This window comes from Castor canadensis, chromosome 15 (genome assembly GCF_047511655.1).
Source record: "Castor canadensis chromosome 15, mCasCan1.hap1v2, whole genome shotgun sequence".
NCBI lineage: Eukaryota > Metazoa > Chordata > Mammalia > Rodentia > Castoridae > Castor > Castor canadensis.
Window position 1 is genome coordinate 9,361,072 of NC_133400.1, and position 23,791 is coordinate 9,384,862.

The following is a 23,791-nucleotide window of genomic DNA, read 5'->3' on the forward strand; positions in this document are numbered from 1 at the left end:
ACAATAACAAACAAAAAGGGTGGTAAGTGTCTGTTGCTAGTGAGTTTTCTCTTGCAATATACAACAGTCCCAAGTGGGAGGGTAACTGTAGCCTTCAAAAGAGGAAGTAAATTAAATTATTTGCCTCACTTCTTTCCCATGCCAGTGTGCACAGAACAAAGCCCAAAACCATTTCTAGTTGGGACATACCTTTTGATATAGTACACCCAGGGATTACAAGGACCAGGTCCCCAGAGGCATGTAGCTGGTAAAAGAATTTCTCTGTCACTTTGTAAGCTATCTGAGAAGACATGCCTAAGCAAAATCAGACTACTTGGAAGTGAGAGAGGAAAAGGAGTTTTTAGTTTAGTAACATTTTGTTTCGGAATTCCATGAGCAAACACTGGTGAGATATGTCAATACCTCTCAGGAGCCTTGTAGTCTAACCATCAGCTGGGATCAAGCACTTGCTTAGCAAGAACCTGAAGGATGCATAAAGCACCCTCCAGCAGAGGCACATTTTGCCCCACTTCTGGAGACTCATCAAGCTACTACTGCCTCTGAGCCAAGGTGGTCCCCATAGGAGTTCCAATGCAGGTAATGCAGATGACTGGGGATGAGGCTCAACTCCAACTCAGAAAGGAGACAGGGCTCTGAGTTGACAGGGACGCCCAACCTCCAGAACTGTGCAAATAAATAAATTCCTGTTGTTAGAGCCACTCAGTATATGGTATTTTGTTACAGCAGCCCTAGCAGGCTAACATATTGGTGCTTTTGACCAGGTCTTCTCAGTGCAAAAGGAGAAAAGGAAATGTCCCCTAAGCTTCCCAGTGTCAACTACTGGGGAAATCTAACTTCTTAGAGTTTCTCTTAGTCTTAAGAAAACTGAAAAACAGGGCCGGGCGCTGGTGGCTCACACCTGTAATCCTAGCTTCTCAGGAGGCAGAGATCAGGAGGATCATGGTTCAAAGCCAGCCTGGACAAATAGTTCTTGAGACCTTATCTCGAAAAACCTTTAACCAAAAAGAGTGGAGGGAGGGTGGGGGAGCTGGTGGAGTGGCTCAAGGTGAAGCACCAAAAAAAAAAGAAAGAAAGGAAACTGAAAAACAGACCTGCAAACAAGTTGGTTAGCTGTTCCCTTGCTACTCAAACTGCAGTACTTGGAAACTGGTTAAAATACAGATCAGTCTTCATAGTTATGTTTTGCTATGAAACATCTCCCACAGGCTTGTGTGTTGAAGGCTTGGTCTCCAGCTAGCCTTGCTATTTGGGGAGGTACTGGAAACTTTAGGAGGGAGGGCCCCCTGGAGGAAGTAGGTTACTGTGGGTGTGTATCTGAAGTGTTTTCCTGTCTCTCTCGCTCTGTCTCCTGGCTGCCCTGGGGTAAGCAGCTCTGCACACATCATACCCTTCCACCATGATGTTCTGCCTCACCGCAGGCCCAGAAACAATGGTGCCAAATGACCATGGAATGAAACCTTTGAGACCATGAGCCAAGATATAGCCTTCCTCTCTCTTTTGTTTTCTCAAGTATTTTGTCACAGCAACGAAAAAACTGACTAACACACCTGCTGAGCCACAGGCTCTGGGTATGGGCCCAGCCATCTGTTCTAACAAGTCTTCCAGAGGACTGAGATGGCCCCTCAAGTCTCATGGAGCCCAGAACTCAATTTCCCTAACAACACACTTGTTCTAGGGCTTCACATTTACATGAGACTTTCACATCGTGGTCCTTCCTTCATCCCTCAGTACTAGGAGTATGTGATGCTATTATCCCAACGGTACAGACAAGGAAGTTGAGGTTCAGGAAAGCCAAGGTCAAATGCTACCAAGAAGAAAGGTAAAGGCTGGCCTCCAGACCTCTTACAGCTTCATCTTTGGCAAAGCCAATCAAGGTTTTCTCTCCAAATGCCTAGCACCACCATTATCATAGGAAATCCAAAAGCTATCGCTATTTAGTCACTTCATGGGTGAAATCACAAAAACGAGATTCTGGTTGACTCTAAAACCTTGACTCTTTGGAGTCAGAGAGACCTGAGTTAAAATCATGCCTCCACCATCTCCTTGGGTAGGAAACTTCATGTCACTGGCTGAACAAGGTCGTTCTCCCTAAAGAAATTTCCTATGTGCAAGTCTCATTACCTCAGAATGTACCTTACTAACACACTGAGCATGAAAGAGGTTAAAGTGAGGTCATTAGTGTGGCCCTACTCCATCAGGGCTGGTGTCCTCATGAAAAGGGGAAATGCAGACAGAGCATACAGAGAGAACAGCATGTGAGCTGAAGAAAGCCATCTCTGGCCAAGAAGCGAGGCCTGGAACAGCCCTCAGGAGGCGCCACACCTGCCATCATCTTGATTTTGAACACCTGAGTGCCAGACTGTGGAGAACTTTTTTACAGCAACCCCAGAAAACAAACACACTCAACTTCCACAAACTATAGTTTCCTCATCTGTAAATGGGAAGTACTCAGAGAACGCCTAAGGGCTATTAGGAAATTCAATGTGATCCCTATGCAGAATTCTTCACATGCAGTCAGTTCTCAACACATTAGGCTTATTGTTAATACAACATTCATTACAATGTTCTCCATGTGAGTTATATCTCAAATTCCCCTATGGAAATCTAAAAACCTGTACAGAAGCCTAAACAGAATAAATGAATCTTAGCTTCTCTAAGAGCTATGCTATTCAGCCATTAATCATGGGTGCCCCAACTACTTTCAAAAAACATTTAAAACAGTATGTAAAAAACACCCACATACAACAAATTTTAAAATTACTACACAAATCAGCAGTTGACTGGGACAAAGGATAGAAAGGGGATACTGACAAGTCGCAAAAGGACAGGAGGGGAATTTGGGCAGAAATGTAAATGTCCTATGTCTTAGTTGGGGAAGGGGTGGTTTTCACATCTATGTACACATTTGTCATGTTACTCAGGTATACAATTAAAACGCATGAGTTTTTATGCATGTAAGTCATCCCTCAAAAAGAAAGTTTTGAAAAGGGAAAATGTATACCCTTGTTAAGAAAAAGCTGACCTACCTGGAACCTGAAATAAGCTGATTCCTTACTTGAGAATTTAAATGTTAGTTCTGAACTTCCAGGCAAACCAAGGCAAAGAAAGTAAATAGACTATAATGTCCATCTCATTAAATTAAAAGAAAATTCTTTAGAAAAGATGAACTTTGTTGTCTTAACCACTGCAAATTGATCAGAGGGATCTTTATTTGGGAAACATGTATTAACAGAATAAACCAGAGACTGGCAAAGTTTTCTTGTAAGGGGCCAGATAGCAAATATTTTGGGCTGTGTTGGCCAAGAATTCTCTGTCACAACTACTGGGTTCTGCTGTTGTAACATGAAAGCGGATGTAAACAATATGCAAATGAGTGGGTGTCCCAATAAAACTTCATTACAATAAGCGTTAATCGGGAGAGAGCTGGATTTGTGCCATGGTTTGCTGACCAGGGGAGTAGATGATTTTCAATTCTAAACTGGCCTAAAGAAAGACAGGAACAGAGCTCAGAAAGACATGAAAGTGACCTTGACCTATAGATTTTCACTGGAAAAAAAGAAAAGTTTAAAATTACAACAGGCAAATTCAGAGCCCATGTGGATGACAACCATAAAAATTTAATTGTGGACAACTTACAAGTTTCTATAAAAGCATATCTGAAGAGAATCTCATTAAAACAAATAAAAAAACAAATTTCTTAAGTATTCCATTTGCATCTAAATCTTATTACACTGCTTTAACCAGAATTTCATTCAACTTACTATAACTACATTGGCTTTTCATTGCAAAACTGGATGTTTAACTATAAACTACATCCTGCCTCTCCCTTTGTGTGTAAAATTGACAAATGTGTTGCTTTTGGATTCCAGATTTCTGGAGAAAGCCAACTTAAATGAATTAAGATGACTAATGTGTTGATTCTGTTTCCAATCCAACAAAATGTTAATGTAAGAACCCATGTCATATGATGCTATATGTTTTAGTTCAAATTTAACATCAAATATTGAATAAGGCAGAGTCTCAGTAAATTACTAAGCTAAAAATATTCCTTCAGCATAGCAAGAACTCCATCTTGTTTAAAAAAATAGAAATCTGAACATCTTTGCTCAGATTAGCCTAAATAAGAAATTAGAAAACTGCAAACCTCCATTATCCTCAACAGTTTTGACTCCGTCTTTCTGAGGAAAGTAATACAACAATGTTTTATCAAAGAAAAGGATTCATTTAAAGTTACTCTCCCATAATCATGACTTTGCACAAAGTTCTACAGGTGACACTTGAGGAAGATGGCACTGCCAAGGTGAGTGGCCATCAAGGCACCATGAATATGACTGTAAGCATGACAACTGAGTGGGTGTTTCTGAACATCCACCTACTCCAGGGTCTCTGGCACCACTCATCCTTCTGCAGTATGATGTTCTTACACATGTTCTCACTGCAGTTTGCTTTACGTTGGCTGAAAAGTTCCTGTGGCTGTAACACACTGCTATACAGTTTTGTTTTGAGTAAACTAACATTAGTTTTTCATCACGTAATATTTGAGTAATTTCTGTTTCTGCAGAGGCAGAAACTATTTTGCTCTTGAAAAAAAAAAACCTGTTGAAAGTGTTGCAGAGCCTGAATCTAACTCCATAAGCATTCCCCATGTGCCTCCCATGAATAAGACACTAAGGCCTTGGATGTTCACCTCACTCTAATATCAAATATTTCTAGTTTCCTTAAATTAAATAGTTATTGATCACTAAAGAAGGCATTTTAATAATGACCTTCAGTGTGAAAATAAAATCTGTTAAGAGATTTTAAAAGAAGGAAATCAATAATTAAGGGGTCCCATCTTTCAAAAAAAAAAAAAAGAATTTAAAATTTTATAAGGGAGAATTTAGAAATTCAGGATCTAGAAATGGAAACTACATAGAATATATGCATTTTGCCCCTAGGTTTTAGATTCAACCATGACAGGCTGTCAGTAACTGAATTTTTTTTTTCATTACCTGCCAGTTATTTGGGAAATTTCCATTGTTTAGCAAGGTGTAATTGTGAAATCAGTAATACTTTATTAATTACACGCTGATAAATTTCCATCAAAAAAGTAACCATTATGATAAAAAGTTAAGAAAACCCTTTCAAGGCATATTTTTATTTCAATGAATTTTCATGGATAAAAAGACTCTCTAGAATCTATGTATATAACTGCCACTAATGGTCACAATTCCTGGAAAGTATTTGGATTACCTCATTCAGTATCCATGAACTCTACCAAAAAAAACTGTCCATAAATGCCTATGAACACATTAATTTTCCCCTGTGGACAATGGTCAGAGTTTCCACCATATTCTCAAAAGAGTACAGGATGCAAAAACTATAAACAAATTTAAAAAAAAAAAAAGGTTAACATCCAATGGTCTGGGAATTTTTTTAAAGCAGAAAGCTGCAAATATACTTTGCTCCTCTGAAAAATAAACAAAAGTCTTGGATAGCCCCTGCATGACATCATATGATCATTAGAAAAGGACCTTGACCACCACTCATCCAAAGCCCTGTTTGGCACTAAAACTGCCTCCACAGCATTGAGCTGGGGCTTAAACACCTCTGTGACTGCAAACTCATTTGCTCAAGGCAGCGGGTTCTGTTCTTGGAAAGCGAGTGACTCCCCACTTGGATCCTAATGGGTGATAAAAAAAGAGCAGCTACCTCTGAAAACCATGCTTCTAAGAAAGCAAGCACCTTCACTGATGAATCCCCAGGTCCTGGGACTGGGCGGGTTACTCACAGGTACTCAGGAAGAACTTGCTGAAGGACTGACTTACCTACCAAATGACTGCTGTTCACCTGGACAGGTCCTACAGGTTCAACTGCGTACTGAAATCCCAGCTCCCAATACCTCAGTGTGGTAATTTGAAGAAATCAAGTTAAAGTGAGGTCAGAATGGGCCCTAACCCAACATGACTAGTGTCCTTATAAAGCAGGTAAATGTGGACCCAGAGACAGGCGCTCAGAGAGGAAAGATGATATAAAGAGGCACAAGAACACCCTGTACAGACAGAAGTAGAAACTGGAACTATGCTATCATGGGCCAAAGGACCTCTAAGACCACCAAGAGCTGGAAGAAGCAAATAGGAATCCTTTGCTGCAGGTTTTAGAGGGTGCATGGTCTCCACACCTTGGTTTCAGACTTCTAGCTTTTGGAACTTGGAAACCATACAATTCTGTTGTCCTGAGCCATCCAGTGTGTGGTACTTTGTTACAGCTGCCCTGGCAAACTAATACAATAGATAAGGTGAAGACTCCAGAATCCCCAAACTGGGATGGATTTATATTCCTGGCAGAGAGCCCTTTAACCTTGCCTTCTCACAAAGTCCCATGAATTGAACACTAGCACCCATAGCACTGCCCAGCTCAAAAATACATCCTTACAATGCCGTCCCCTTCTTCCTTGATTAATTCTCCCATCACTCATCCTGATCTCTGAAATTGAATCCTGAATGATCTACAAATACGCCTTCAACTCGGATTCCACTTTGGGGGAGACCCAAGCTAAGACAAAAAATTTTTTTCTTAAAACATTTTCAATACAAAAAATTTGCTGTCTAGTTTTTATATAAAAACTCAATCATTAGAAAAGTCTACACCCATAGACTCCAAATTCCTAGAAGAATTATATCCATTAGATCTGACTCTGTCCCTTGACATTATCCAGGTTTCTCTCTCTCCTGGATAGCTACTGCAAAACTAAGTTACGTAAATCTTTTCTTCTACCAACTGGTTAGCCATTCATTCTTCCTTTAATGGGTGCTCCTAGAACACAATCTGGTAACTTCGCCTGCCTTCAGTGTGTGTGTGCCCCATACAGAAGTGAACACAATATCCTAGATATGGGCTGTTTACCTTTCTTTACAACAAACCATGATAGCTTCGGCCAACTGAAGATATGAACAGGTTGTCTACATCCCTGGCCTGATTGCTGGGAATGCTGGGAGCGGAAAAGCCTTGCAGCAGCTGTAGGTAATTGGGATACCAAATGATGATCGTGACTCCAAAGCCCCATTTTCTACATTTGCTCCCCTTTCACATCAGTGGAGTGGCACATTAAGCACTACACTCCTGCTCTCCCACAGCGTGGGGCACATGGCTCTCAAAAGCTTGATTGTGGTCTATAGCAGTTGGGTGATTGCTACTGGAGTCAGGAGAATGCCTGCTGGTTTCTCAGAGTGGGCTGTCCCAAATGTGTTTTATTGTAATTCTGGGGGAAAAAATAAACAATTTTTAAAAATACACACTCTAGAGACAGGGATTCTTACCTATATCTTTATTTCTTGGGAAAGTTTAATTAAATACAGACATTTACTCTTCAACTTTTTCTGTCCTCCCTTGCAAAGGCAGAGATCAACAGCTGCAAGGAATTTGCCCCTGGGCCCCCGCTGGAGAGGAAGTGTCAGATTCAGCCCTGTGCTCAGTCTGCCTTTGGTTTGCACAGCCTTATTTTGAGCCAACTATATCAAGCACATCGTGTTCTAATGAACCATTATTTAAAAAAAAAAATCAGGTGCACGTTTGAAAAGTCTGTTGGCAAGTGTAATGGGATGGTTCTTAGTATGAAAAGTAGACTTAATAAAATTAAAAAGGGATATTTCATAGAAGACAGAATAATTAGATGGCATGCTGTGCTGTTAGAAAACTGGGCTGGCTCCTGAGGGACTAACAGAGGGACTGGCAGTGCTGTGTCATGTTTCTATGGATTCTCCCACCGCTCTCCTATCATCTCTCCTGACCATGAAGGAGCAGCCAACACCAACCTCCTGAACAACTTTTATTATGGTGACCATTTAGAAGCCAATCTACTCTAAGGAACTCCCCTTTCCCTTGAGCTTGGTCCCCTTTCCTTTTGCTCTCCTGCTGTTTCTCACCCTTCCTCCTGGGCAGTTCCTGAGCTTCATACACCACAGAAAAGATTTAGTTATAAGTAAACATCACAAAAAACAAATCTGCTTCAGCAGGTCTTGGATTAAAAGGCCCACCAGCCATACATGTAAAGCCATACTCTCCAATGTCAGTTTTGTTGGTGGTTCGGGTATTGTTTAAGTCTTCCATTCGCCCTATTGGTCTTATTTCTCATTTGATCAGAACTTGGGAAGGAAAAGTGTGCTACTTGCCAGGCCCCTCAAATCCCAACACCTCCTAACATGTTAACAGACCAACCTGTGCTGGGATTTCTCCAGCAAAAAGAAAAGGCTCTACATTCCTAGAGTCTGTAATTCAAGACTAATGTGGCTGTATACTTCCAATCAGTTTGGAATGAATAAACAAGGTGATATTACACTACATTATCAGGTTGTGTCCCCTAGACGAGAATGGTTTCAAAAGTCACATGATTATGGCTAGCTCTGGTAAGATCTAAAGAGAGACACATGACACCAAACACCAGAGTCTACACTCAGATAACAACAGCATCCTTTTCTTCACCTGTCCTGGGAGTTGAAAAAGCCTATTATAAATCCGAATCCATACTAGATGTGAATACTTTTCCCCAGCTGTATGTTACTCCTTGTTTCATTGTATCACTGTAATTTTTAAAAAGCATAGGCATATCGTGAAATCCTATGCTTTGTAAAAGATTCCATTATCAGAGTAATCATTATTGAACCTTTTAGGCCAGATGTAATTTCTTACATGTTACAACAAGTTTGGCACGCACTGTGAATTCCAGCCAAGGTTGATAAAGTTCAATAACCTAGCTAACCATCCATGTGTGCTACTCATTGTAGAAGTAATAAATAGATTCATCAAAATGGACATGAAAAAGCCCTGAGAAAATCCAATGCCGCCAGTTCCAGCCTGCCTCATAAAAGCACCTCTTGGACTTTAATGTTATTTTATATATAGTTATCATACCTCTCCATCATTCAAGTTCAGGTATATATAAAACAATCAGCCACCCAAATTTGCATGCTGAATAAATTCCAGTTACAAAGGTGAATTCTCTACTCTAGAGATCTCAAAAGTCACATAAGTGTCCATGTGCAAACACATTAACTCCGAAAAGAAGTCATACAAGAAGACAGACCATGCCAACAAATATCATTTTTTTCTTGCTATTATTTTTTCGGGTCAGTTGCAGTGAGTGTTTTTTTTTCCATTAATACTGTCTGCCTAATTATTTTTCCAGCTGATTGATAATCAAAAACTTTAGTAGAAAGAAAAGAAAGCCTGATTTAGAGGAATGTCATGGATAGAAGAAAGAAATCTAAGTTCACAGACAAAAGCATCTCACATAATCAAGTGTACAGAAGTCAACAAAGCTGGCTTCTAATATCTGAACACAATAAAATTTAAAGGGATAAGACATGAGTGAAACTCAAACACCTCCACAAATGCCCAAGAAAACAAGCCCACAATTCTCAGGAAGATTGCCCCACACTTGGCAGTGGAACTGATAGGGCTGTGCTCAGAACTAGACATTAAAAGGCATGTTGCACATTTCAAATGTTGGGCTGTACTTGTGAATATTCTACCTAACTATTCCTAAGTAGGTTACACATTGGTGTATCCAAGGAAGGGAAGGAAGCACAGGTCTGTGGGAGCTAGCTACGTCTGTACTACATTTGGATTTCCCGACATGCAGGCCACGCCCTTTCTCTGTTTGTGCATCATTCCTGCCCTCTTCCAGTCTCACTCTTGCTTCAGGTCAATGCTTCCTTCTGGACTTTTTCTTTCGTACACTTCTCCACAGGGGTGTCACCATGTGACACCATTATTAATATCCTTAGATCGCCTGGTTCATTTCACATCCAACATGCAGAAAAACATGATCGAGCTTTCTAACGCAAAGTTATCATCTTATCTCCACAAGGAAAATATTCCTTGCTGTTAATTCTAAACAGCACCTAAATTATCACAGTCTTCGCCAAATAATATGAATTTTCAACTAGGGAGAAGCAGAACTTTCGAACAGAGGAGTACTTTCTTTTCTCAAGCAGTTTGCAACTGCCAAAATCTTCCAAGAGCTTAAATACCATAATGACAGAAGCTGACATACAGAAATTAAAGTAAAATATGAAACCAAACAGAGGATGAAGAGAGAAGCCAGAGATGTACTCGGAATAACAGAAGTTATGAGAAAGAAAACTCCTGTACTAACTTGTCATGATGAAAAAGAAGGTTAAAGTGAAACGGAAGAAAGAAGGGTTTGATGGTTCCCAAAAGACTTTCAAAAAAAAAAAAAAGTTCATCAGGCATTATTGAGTATTAGGTGCTCAAAGAGTGATCTCTACAAAGTCCATATTATTGTTTGGAGCAATACCCAGCATTAAAAACACAGTTAAACTTCTAAATAAAGACCTCCAATAGCTTCCATAAAAGCAGCTATCAAAGGCTTAAAACAAAGCCACCCTGCTAGCATGTCGACTCGGAAATCCAATACTAATATTTAAACAAATAGAAAAGCCAGCATTAACAATACTTGCTGTTTCACATTTGTCACAAGAGCAATTCTCCCCTCCAACATGAGAATACACAGATGCACACATGCACACACATGCATGCGCACACAGACAGAGCTACACAATTCAAAGCAATTCCTAAAGGAAACAGCTGAGGAACATTTAAGAAACACCATGGCTCTCTAAACCCTGAGCCAGAGCCACACGATCCGTTAGAAGATGGAAGGAATTTAAAACCTTCACTGTAAATTCAGAAAGACTTATCTTGGATGTGACAACTCTGCAAGCTCACTGCAGCCTTGCTAGTGCAGCCCTGGCCTTTGTGAGCTGGCTTCCCTGCGATTAGCCTGACAGCTTCAGTACTTGAATGTTTCTATTCATTTAAATCCATCAGCATTTGTTCTGAGGGAGGTTCTCAGAAATTATTTCACTTTTAGGTTACTTCTCTGTGGACAGTTTAAACAGAACCCATGATATTTAGGGTTGAACATTTTTTAAAAAGAATCTTTTAAAAAGTTAAACACCATTAAATTCTTCAATCCAAACAAGACCACCTTTGTAATAAAACATGAAACCTAGAAGTTACTCCCTAAAGATTGAGCATGCCATCATAATTTAGCTTATATTTCCATTTTACATAATAGGTAATAAAAACTTTGCTCTGAATTTGTACATCCAACTATTCTCCAGAAACTGGACCATTTTTCCCTGCAGCCTTGACAGAATGCAGAATCCTAAGTTTCAGCTATGATTCTCCACCTCATGTTCCAACACTAAGCTCTGCAGCTGCCATGCTGTTTGAGGAGCTGGGAAATGGAATGGAGCAAAGAAGAATTATGGCAATTATAAAACCTCCCTGGTATATATTGTCAGATTAATAACTAGCATTAGCAGAGCTCAGCTATACCATCAGCAATGTGAGGAACGAAGAGCCCAGAGCTACAGGGAAGTCATAGCAGGGAGCAAAGCAAAAGCTAAACCCAGCAGCAACCATAAAGAAAATGTGTCCACAAAATAAACTGAGCAAGCCTGCCACTCAAACTAGCTGCCCATTTCCAGCACACACTATCTGAAGAGTACGTAACTGCGCAGACTGGAAGCATGCGCATCAAGGTCCAGGATGACCTTTAAAAAATGCACTATTGGTTGCGTAGTTATTAACACAGGCAATGATGAAACTGTGATTACTACAAATTACAGGATAAGCAATTACACTTGGCCACAGACTTCACACACTGTTTAGGTGACTTTGAGCTCACCTGAACCTATTACAGGTTCTGCTTTCCTTCAGTTACTCAAAACATGTATAAGCAGAGTAAAACATAAGAAAAACCAGAGACTAGCAGTAAGGCTTAAAAAGCATCAGTTATGAGCTGGAGGTGTGGCTCAAGAAGTAGAACAGCACAGGCCTAGCAACCACAAAGGCCTGAGTTCAAACCCAAGTACCACCAAAAAAAAAAAAAAATTGTAAAAAGCATCAGTTGAAATAGCAAATGTTCTTTTTAATTTATAAGAATATATTTAGTGATTTATTTGCAGATATCTCCTCGGGTATGAAAAAGAAAAGCCTCTACATCCTGTACTTTTAAATGCAAGTAGAAACAGAAACAATTAGAAACTACCAAGAGGCATATATATATATGTATATATGAAAATCTCTCTCTCACACACACACATTATACTATACTGTACTATACTATACTGTACTATACTATAAAGCGTATCAACAAAATGTTCTAGAAGCACAAAGACAAAGTTGCTAAGTGTTTGTACGTCCCTTAGAGCAGGGATCATGCCTGGTCCTACAATGAAGACAAAGCAAATAGTACCTTCTAAAGGTTCCTTCTCTTCTTGAAGTCCAGCCTGCAATGCCTTCCTCCTATAAGGACCCCCGTGATGACATGCAGGGCCCACCTGGGTAATCCAGGATGATCTCTCCATTGTCTGCAAAATCCTTTTGCCACACCAGTCATTACAGAAGGAGAGGCGACATGGAAACAGTGATTACAGTGATGTGCTTGGGAGATGAAGGATGAGGACATGAGCTAAGGAACACAAGCAGCTACTAGGAGAGCTGGAAAAGGGAAGGAAACAGGTTCCCACCAGATCCTCCAGAAGGAACCAGTCCTGCTAACGCTGTGACATTTGCTCAATGAGACAGATTTCTAGACTTCTGACCTCTAGGAACTGTAAGTAAACATGTGTTATTTTAAGCCTGTACGTGTGCAATGACCTTTTACAGCAGTGATAGGAAATGAACACATGCTCACAACAGCTACGTAAACACAGAAGGATCATACGAAGGATCATACTGTGTGATAGATGCACACAGTAAGACAATGACAGAGTGCCATGTAACAACACACAAACACAAACGACTCCCTCCCTGACTGGGCCAGCAAGAAAGAGAGGGAAAGAAGGAAGACACTGGGTAAACAGCAATTGCTAAAGTTATAAAAGACCCTCATGCCCACACACTGTCAGCTCCCCAGTCAGCTTGGCAGGCTGAAAGGACAGGTGGCTCTTGCCAAAACTCTGACTTGGTTCCTACTGAGATGCTTCCCCATGTAGATCTACCACAGTGATCAACACCACCTTGTCAAACACTCAGTTTGGTAACTGGACATGAACTTAGAATCGAAACTTCCTTCACTAATTGATGGCCTTTTTTTTTTTTTTTTTTCCGGAATGCACTGATAATCTCCTCTGATAGAAGTTCCTGAAACACAGCTGCTGGATTAAGAGGCCCCGGCTGTCTGACTGTACAATACAGCCACACAGAAAAAAGGGTGGCAATCAGAAAACATTCTACTGAGTGACACAGAAAGTTCTGAGAGTTCATCCTCACAGCCAGTATGGCCAACACAGCGGTCTTTCCATTTGAAAGATTATTTTCATTCTCTGTCTTCAAGTGATAGTCACTAAAAAGTTTCCAGAATCAAGATGGGGGTGGCAATTTTGTTGATGTTATATCAGCAAGCAGTACCTGGTTCACACCTGAATTGTGCCTACATCTGAATTAGCTGAGTGGAGGTAAGGACTAACAGGGACAAGTAACACTTAAGGCCACCATGAAGAAACAGTAAGCCCAGGAACTAACAACAAGTCACCTATGAAACCTCAACACAAGAACATCCTGGAAACATTCTGGACCTCTACAAAGAATTCCTTATTACAGCCAGTTTCTGCTCCTGGACAGTCTGGCCAGAGTCACAGGCTGTCCACAGGAAATGGGACAGCATCCATTAAATTTTTCTACTCATTCCCACCACATCAGTTGTACAGCACGTAACCCTGTAATTTGACATCTGGTTCCCTTTTCAGAACACTGCAGAAGATACCTGCACAAAGCTTGAGCATACCCTCACCAAAGATGTCCATAGCTCCTATTTTATTCCATCCATTAAGAAATTCATTACACTCTTCTTTCACCTTCTTTCAAAGCTAACCCTCACCCAAGGACTCTTTTCCACAACTATGAGGTTATTTTTCCCCCTAATACAAGCAACTTTATATTCATAAAGGACTCTTCGTTATTGCATCTCCACATATTATTTGATCCATACAAAATAGTGACTAAGAAGTTATATTCTCTTCATTTTACAAATGGGGAGAGGACTCAAAATAGTGAAGTGACTCACCTTGGGTCATGTGACTGTCTCAAAAGTCCAGTTCCCTTCCTGCTGCATCCTGGAAGACTCTTAATACAAGTGCCAACCCCATTCCAAGTACTGATAAAATTATTCTTAGACAATGATTTGCTCTTGGGTATGACCAATAAAATGGGACAGCAAATTTGAATATCTAGACTTAGTATAGGGCAGCCCTACAAACCAAGGGAAATTCAAGTGAACAAGTGCTCTGATGACCCCCTCTGAGCAAAAAAATGTTACCCTGATGCATTCATCTAAGGTATAATACTTTTCCTTCCTTCCTGTCCTCAAGTTACTATCTTTTCCCCCCGACTACAACAAAAATAACCTTGTCTTTTTTTTCCTTTCTTTCACTAGATTCTTTTTCTAAATAAGTGACTGACCTCTGATTTAAAAAAAAAATACATAAAATATCTCCTTTCAAAGGAAAGAAAAGCCAATGCCTGTAACAGTTACTTAGAAAGGTCATTCTAGGACAAACGCATAGCCACTATAGCAGCCTTTGCAGGGTCCAAGAACCAGGCAGCTTGGAAAAGCACCAAACTGACTTTAGGAGTAACTATCTCTTCACCTGCATAGATGAAAGATGAGCAAACAATTCCCTGGAGGCCATCCTTCACAACTATGCAAAATAGAAATATCACCTGTGTTTCACAGATGTGGAACAGGAGTCCAGAGGAGGAAAGTCATGTGGCCCCACTTGCTGAGACTGGAAGTGGTCAGTGCAGGTTTCGAAACAAGCTTGTGTCGGTTTCCAGAGTTGGAATTCCTCTCCTGTACTGCTCCAGACAGACACCTGCCACTGATCAAGCTTGCCCTGGCTGCCAGCAGAGCTATGTTTAGCAATGGTGCAAATTTACCACACCAAAGCCAGGCTCATCACATGAGAAAAATGCACAGGGAAGTTCAGAGTGGAGCTACTATCATTAAAAGAAGATCTTGTACAAAACCAAAATAATGAAATCCCGCCCATTGCGTCAACCCCCTTGTAGGCTGGGTTTTTTTCCAGAACTCAACTCTCATGGTAAGCTGGCAAGGGTAAGCTTGAGTTTTCCCGGAACTCCCTCCTCACATACAGTACTGAAGCAGCAGTAGCCATAATCTACACTGAAGCTGGTATGACAGATAAGGCACATGCCTAAAAGGTTTCACTGAATGGGAAGTTGGGCCAACTTCTCTATGAATTTCCTCTTGATCACAGGGTTGAGATGAATTAACTTCTAAGAGAAAGAGACATTTTGAAAATTAAATTATACTGCATGGAACAAGCAATCAATCAGCAATCAATATATGTCCAATAGTCATGCTTATACAATGAAAAGGCCATTCATAAAAGAATACAAATGGCTAGACATGAAGAACTACTCTATCTTACTAATCATCAGAGATGTGCAAATTTAACTGGTACGTTTTAAAAACGCTAATACCCATGGTTAGTAAGACATGTAGGGCAAAGGAGCAAATTGTTACAACATTCCAGAGGTAAAGTTTGACGACAAATCAAGATAGTGAGGTTAGGGAGTAAATCCCTTCATTCAGCAATTCTACTTCCACAAAATAAAACTATACAATAGTCACAGATGGGTACAAACACTTAATTACAAAATGTTCATCTCCATTCCATAGCTATTAAAAAGCTGGAATCTACCCAAATGTGCCACACTGGGGGAATAGTTGGAACCAAATAATGGAATACTATGCAACCATTTAAGATGTAGAATATTTAATGGTGAGGAAAGATACTCACGATTCACAGCTTAACAGAAAATCACAAGAGGAAAGAAGGAAAAAAGGGACAGGAACCAATGTCAATAATCACAGAGGCTGAGTATTAGTATACTTCTAGCTAGTAAGAATTTTGGGTGACTTTTTTTTTGTTATCTGCATTTTCTAAGTTTTCCATAAAGAATACAAGCTTAAGAAGAATAAAAATCAGTTTTAAAAATAATCATTAAATGAGAATGCCCATAAAGCTAATTTAGCCTAACACCTGGCATAAATCCAAGTTTGACAAATGCTAGTTCCCATCCCCCAGAACTCTCTCCTAATGCCTGTGTCACACTCACTCATAACACCAAAGGAGAATTCCATACAGCATTCATGCACTAATCCACCATCAACCTGTGGTTTGGAAATCACATCTGTATCAACCTGTCCTGCAGGGCCACATCTAGCCTTCACAGATTTGCTGAACTAGATCTGACTCCAGACTTGGGATTAACAGAGTGAATAAGCAACTGGGGAGACCTCAGCAAGCACCACGTGCTGGTTGTTTCTCAGAACCAAGACAATAAGCAGAAAAGGGGGCCCTGGAAAGGAAGTCAGAGTCCTATAGCACTGCTCAAGGACTGTGAGATCTCCAAGTTACTTCTCTGTTCCTTTGTTCTGATGCTATTCCAAGACAGCTGTAAGCACCATAGTAAAAATAAGACATGGACAGCATCTTCTTAAATTTTAAAGGGCCACCAATAAAATGCAAGATTATAATGATCAATAAGCACCAATCTGGGACAATGAAGTACATTTTAAGGTAAGAATGGAAAAATTTTGGTTAACTTCAGCTTCTGTACAACCACAGGAGGTATTTGACGGATACTTGCTCTTTATGAGAATCTGTTTAAACAAAAGGCCCAGCTACACACACTCCTAGTTGGCCCCCCTAAGCAGAAACACTAAATCTCCTGGAATATGAATCCTCCCCACTCCAAAATCTCTCTGGCTTTCTCTGTGTCTTTTGTATATGTACACCATCATACATCTAATGAGGAAACCTTGATTTGCTTTCAGACACAATTATGGAAATATGGCTTCTAATAGAAAGTATTGGGCAGGAGAAGCATAGGCTCAAATACTCCAAGATATGCAACCGTTAGACTCAAACTATGTCACCCCCCCTCCCCCCGCACCAACTCCCTCCTACATATCCCACTGAGTTAGTTTGTGTAGATCCAGATGGGCACTCCATGAAATGTACCGCTACTTATTAAAGGGGGGATGAGTTAGGGAAGCAATGATTCCAGTGTGCTTCTTGATCCACGCAGTGTCTTTATTTGGGAGATCTGGCAAGAAGGCGTGCCTACGACCCGAATGTGACTCTGGAGAAGGTAGAGGATTCACACATGAACACTGCCTAGGCTGCATCACACCAAATAAGTGACGGCCAAAGGGCCTGGACTGTCAGCAACTCCTTTATTATGAAATCTGAAGTAACTCCCAATAGTCATCTAGTTTTAAAAATTTATTTGATAAACAATGAACACATTTGTATACGAATGACCAAACTACTCTGGTGAAATAGTTTTGCAATGCTACAAGTATATGCTGACAATGTTTCCAGGCTCTCATGTTTTTCAAAAGAGAAAAAGTTGCTGAGAAAAAGAATAAATAAAAGTATACAATATAATGTGTTAACTTTGTCCCCATTTAAAATTTGAAAATAAGCAGTTTATAAAGCCAAACCATATTTTCTTCTGGACCAAATTTCTGTTTGACAGCTAAAGTATGCAACTAATGGTCTGCCTCAAACTTTAGCTAAGAGCCAAGATAAAAATCACCCTCAAGACTATCTGCAAAACACTGGCTAGATGCTTCATAATATTTGATTTAATATGGCCTCTTATTTAAGAAACACATATGGAGCCCAAAAGGACACAGTCTCTTCTAGTACAAAAATACACCATTAATAAACAATCTTATTAACATACATTCTATTACACAAGGGAAGACTGATAGCAGAGACAAGGGAGACACTATATTCTTCAGAATAAACATAAGGTCATAAAGCATTTTAAACAAACCTTAAACAGAGGCATTAATACTTAAATATTACAATTTCCACTTAAGAAAAAAAATCACATTATTAATAGGCCAGCACACTCAAAACCAATGTCATGAAAACACATGCCCTTGTGTAATTTGGCAGAACAAGCTGCTCCCTGAATACAATGGACCTTTTTATTAAACGGATCTCTTCATTCTTGGCATTTTATACAAACAAAACAAAAACACAAAGCCAAGGAGAGAGGAAAAGAAAAAGAAACAAACATGACACTAGTAACAGTCTTCAGCTTGAACTGTATCAGTGAGACATACAAGACCTAAAAGATATGTTAGAAAAGTAAAAGGCATTATTTAACAAAAATGAACCCAAGACCGCTGGGAGAAAGAAAAGTATAGTGAGAAGCTGCCTTTTGTTCAATTATACCAAAGGGCAACAGAGCCCTCTAGTGAGGAAAATTATAATATACAAAAACATTTCTGCTGTTAGGTTAATTACAGAAAATTTCTGGAATACTTTCTTTACAACTCTTACTATGTCACTGTACTAGGTAAAAGAAAAAAATAAAATTATTCTAATGTGAATATTAAGTAAAACCATTTCCTAATTTTCAAATCTTACGTTAATACTACAAAATCTCAATAGGGTAGAAGTTGCACTTTTAAATATTCTCTAAATTATGATTTGAACCATTTTGTCACTTAACAATAGCTTGTACAACTCTCACATTTTATGTTTACACTATAAAATAAAGTTAAAATCCAAACTTCATGCAAGTACAAAACTCAACTGGTAACAAGAGTTTCCACTGAGGGCTAATCGGGTATTCAAACACACATGGATGGGTATATGGGGTATGCATGCCACGTTATAAATGTATTTTGTGTATACTCACACACACCTGTTGTACACACACCTACGATGAGCTTTTTACTGGGATTATCAAAGTATGTGATAAGGGTCATTAGAATGTTTTCACTGGTCTGTTCTTTTACACGACTAAGATTCTCAATTCTGTGATCATGTGATTATCATGCATATTCAATCTCCAAGAATATTTACACATAGAATGGTTGTTCAGCTCATGAGGTACTAATTCTCAATTTTTATGTCATGCTATTCAAGGACTTTTTTCCCACTACTTTCAAAAATTTCAACAGTTTCTCAGAATGAAATAACTTCATTCATTTTACTGATGAGGGTGTATGTTAGTATAAATAAATAGTTGTCACAAATGGTTTTAATGAATTCCCAAAAGGTTATTTAGATTATTTCAGAATTTTTCCCCCTACTTAATGAGCACTGGGCTCTTACACAGAAGATAAATGCCAAGATCCAGTAGTTCAAGGCTCATCACAACTGGGAAGGAACCAGTCAGGCATTTCAGGGTCCCAAGTGCAATGAGTTCACTTAAGTAGCTTTACCCAGGAAAACTACAACTGTTTAGTTTACAGCCTTGGATTTATGAGACATTCTAGAATAACCAAAAAAAAAAAAAAAGCCAATGTCACAGTTTAGATTTGAAGGCAAAATGCAGTAATACTTAGGCATCAAAAGAAAACAAAGACCAACAGTTAAAGGAAGCTAGCATGGCCCATGACTGGGAAGTGTGGATTTAAAATCTTAAGAATGAACACCTTTCATGAAGAAAACATCATTTTCCTATATTACTGCAGAACTGGCAACTTTATTCCAAACATGAATCCTTCATGGTGATGATGTGTAGTATAAAAACTTGGCAACAGCACTTCATACAGTAATGTCAGCACATGATTTAGGAGGAAGGCCCCAAATTTTAACAAGTGCACCCCTAAGCTAAGACAGGATTGCACTGTAATTACGCCATACTAACATTGTGGATTTCCTACAAGAAAATTTGTATCTTAATTTTGTTTCCAGGAGAACAAATTCTGGGTGACTTCAACAGCTGGTGTATATACATTTTGATTGGGTGTGTGTTCCTATAATTAACCTCAGGAAGGTGATTAGATAACATAAATACCAAAAGAAAAATAAAAGCATCAGTCCTAAAATACATTTCACTGACATATACCAAGGCAGTCAGCTTGCATTTGTTCCAAGGAAAAACCAGTTTTGTTTTTATTAATGGGTCCTCTGGTTCAAAAATCGAAACCAGGACAGACTATTTAAGACTGAAAGCCATAGCATTTGATACATTCCAACATTAAAAAGGTTCAAAAGGTGAAAGAAACTTTTCATCCTCACTAAGCTCTGAAAGGACTTAAAAAAATCAAATTTGAGCCACTACTGGTTTAAGATTAGAATAAGAAGGACGTTTTATCGTCACCACTGAACACTAGCCTGAAAATATTTAATTTGCTCAGACTTGTTAATAGTTTTTCAATGGCTGTTTGATGAAACCCTGGCTATTCCTCCATAGATATGATGAAAATAAATCTATCTACCGGCAGCATCAATCCGCATGGGTTTCAAATGTGCCGCTAACAAGGGACAGTAAAGAGACTACGTACTGTCCAACTGTGGCCATTTGACTAACCCCTCACTAGAAGGAGCCTGTCTCTGATAAGCACCCATCAGCCATAGAGTCAAGGGGAGCATTTTCTAGTCAAGAATGTCTATTCACAGCATAAATGGCAGGATGGACAGGTTGAGTCTAGAAAAAAGCCACGGGACCCTCAGAGGTGGGAAACTCCCATGCCTAAAACTTCCCTCTCCAGTGACTTCCCTGTATTTGGATGCAGTGATCACCATGTTGAAGTCATTTCCATTTGTTTTCATAAAATCAGAGAAAGCAAGCTGCTAACTCTGAGAGCTGGAAAACGCCTGCCCCGCCCACTCAGGCTATACTGCACACAGGCAGCAGTAAACTCTTCCCTCGTCTACGGGTTAGCAGTCAGGGCTGTGGGCTCCAGGCCTCTTGATCTGCTAGCAGAAGCACTGGGTGCAGAGATGACTTCCCCGTGGATACTGAGATGCTGATCTCCACAGAGAGAGGTCCACAAGCTACAGCTTTCAATCTACAAAGGTCTTCGGGTTCGGAAAGCTGGTTGAACAAAGGTCAAGGAGAGAACAGCATTAGTTTCTGGGGATTCAACCACCTAACCATCAGCTCCCTAACAGACAAAGAGTTCAGGCCAGGGGTGCAGGACAGTGGTGGGATTTCCCAACAGTTACATGATGTGTTGCCACAATCTTCCTATGGCCCAGGACCATCTACTCATCCACAAATCGTTTAAACCATAGCCAATAAGTTGAATGCTGAGACAATCACACTTTGAATAAGGATAGACCAGCTACTGCAGGAGACAGCCAGCTTTTTCTGTAAAGGGCCAAAGAGTATATATTTTAGTCTTCTGAGCCACGTTACCTGTTGTAATGCTCAACTGCTGGGGACCCTAAATTGGCATGGCTGTCCCAATAAAACTTGTCTTACAAAACCAGGCAGCAGGTCAGATTATGCCCTGGGGGATATGATTTGCTCACCTACACCCAATCTAGACAGCTGATTCTAGTCAATAGAGGTAAAAACAGCTACAATCAACTGTCAAAATAAGGATTTCATGAACCACAATGCTTCCAACACCACCTCCAAATCCTTCTGTCTTCCAGAGTCACCCTGATCTCTTTGAGTTGAAGAGAGTAAGAAACTCTCCAACTGCCTTAGTAACAGCAAATATCACAACTTCAAAATACAGCTCTGTATCACTTATGGCCAAAGGGAGAAAGCCAATAACACAAATTCTGCTTAGAAGTCACTTCAAAGGGGGCAATGCCCAAGTACAACCCTGAAGTCTATCAGACATTCCCTTCTGTCTCAGGGAGCCTCACGAATGACACTTCCAACACTCCAACAAGGCAGTAGCTGCTTATGAGGAATTTAAAAAAGGAAGTGCTGGAATACCAGGTTTGTACATCAGACTTACGAAGGCAAAGTATCTATGTTTTGAGTTGTGGAGTCACCACTTTCAAAATAAACGTTGCTATGCTTTGTCCTAGCCCACTCTGCTTCAAAAAGAACCAGCATTCACAGGCTAAAGGCCTCAGTGCTGATAAAGACAACAGTCTCCACCATGTGGCCCAATGAAGGGAACACTGATAACACCAGCAAAGCTTTGAGGAAGGTGACTCCAGAAGTCTTGGAAATGAAGGTGCCCAATGCACTCTGCCTTCAGCTATTTCATTTGAAATGGGCAGAAATAACATGGTGATGGCTATTTACAAATCAACAAGTTGCATGGCTCAATAAAAGGCAGAAATTTTATCTAGAAGCCACAGCCTACTTGGCGAGGGCACTTTCTAAGGCAGTCACACAGGACACAAAAGCCAATTCGGTTGTGATGAAAAGTCATGTACCTACCTATCTTCAGTCTCTTCTTTTCTTTAAGCCTGATACCACTTTTGCAAAGGGAAAGTAATTTGTGAGCATGTGACTGCCTAAAATTTACAGTATGTTATTTCAAAAATTCAGAAAAAAAAATCTTCACCTAGTCTTCTTCTTGGCAGAGTAGAGGGGGTGAAAGGTAGAGACAGTGATCAAGGAAGTTTCAACCGAAAGCAGAGAGCTGGGGAAGAGCTGCAGGTGCCTAAAAAGAAAAGACTGATCTCCCTAAGACCTTGTGCACACCTGTCCTGCCTGAGCACTAGGATCACCACACACACTTCCCTAAGGGTCCACAAAGTGAACTGTAGACACAGGTTGGAAGTCTTACTGAGGAACAAGAGCTGCGAAGAGGCACCATTTTTGGATTTGCTTTTAAAGATGTGAGGGCCTGCCAGGTGCCAGTGGCTCATGCCTGGAATCCTAGCTACTGGGTAGGCTGGCAATTAGGAAGATTGAAGTTCTAGACCAGCCCAGGCAAACAGTTTGTGAGACCCCCATCCCCAAATAAGTAAAATGAAGTGGACATGTGACTGAAATGGTAGTGTCTGCTTTGCAAGCATGAGGCCCTGAGTTCAAATCTCATTTCCACAAAAAAAAAAAAAAAAATCTGAGGCCATTCTGACCAATAGTATATTTTTCTCCATACCTCAGAACCTCCTTGTCTCTTTCTATCATGAATAGATACGCAGAGAGCAGTTCTTTTTATATCCTGAACCAACGCTTTGAGTCCTCGACGTCTACGGCCATACCACCCTGAACACGCCCGATCTCGTCTGAGTCCTGGACAACGATGCCATGAGCCTGGTGTTGCAAATCTTTGAAACTACACTAGTCCCGTCAGAAGGGCTGTACCTAATGTCAGACAGAGCAGCTTGAACAGAAAATAATCAGTAGTCTCATATCTTACTGACTTAAAAAAAATGACTAGCTAAAAGATGATGGGAATGAGATCTTTTCATTAATCTTCCAGTTAACTGAGTGTTAAATACACAAAAATATCTTTCTTAAGTCCTGAAATCTTTATTTTTTAAGTTATTCTACAGAGATTCTATAGTTAAATCTCTTCACTCTCAACCATAACAGTAGTCAACATACTCAACCCAGCACATTTCTTCTTGGATCAGTGAGGATCCAGCCCTCTCTCTGAATATCACATTGTCAGTTTTGACGATCATGATAATTACCCAGAATTCAACCCAGTGCAGAAGTTGAGAAAACTGAACTGGACATATTCTGAGCCCAGGATGAGGCTTAGAACTGATTTGAAATAAGCTCCTCTCAATTTTTAAGAAAACTTATTTGCTTCTTTACCTTTAGTAGACAAATGTCAAAAGTTGTGCTCTGGGATTGCAGCCTATTAGCTTTTAGTAACTGATTCTTCAAGAGCATAACCTCACCTCCTGTGCTTGCCTAACAATACTTGGGAATGTCTCTGGAGGCTCAAGAAGTCACTGAAAATTAGGACAGCCAGAGTGAAGATCTGAGCTCATGAAAAAGACCAACAAGAGGGTCTGGGAGGGTCCAACAGACAGAGAGAACTTGACAGAGGATGGCTGGATGC

The 23,791-nt window shown here is 40.1% G+C and overlaps 1 protein-coding gene across 12 annotated transcripts in view; it reads right to left on the minus strand.

The window, feature by feature from the left end:
* Wwox (WW domain containing oxidoreductase) overlaps positions 1 to 23,791 on the minus strand; it is a 927,061-nt gene that overhangs the window by 891,211 nt on the left and 12,059 nt on the right. The gene's annotated exons all lie outside the window — the stretch shown is intronic.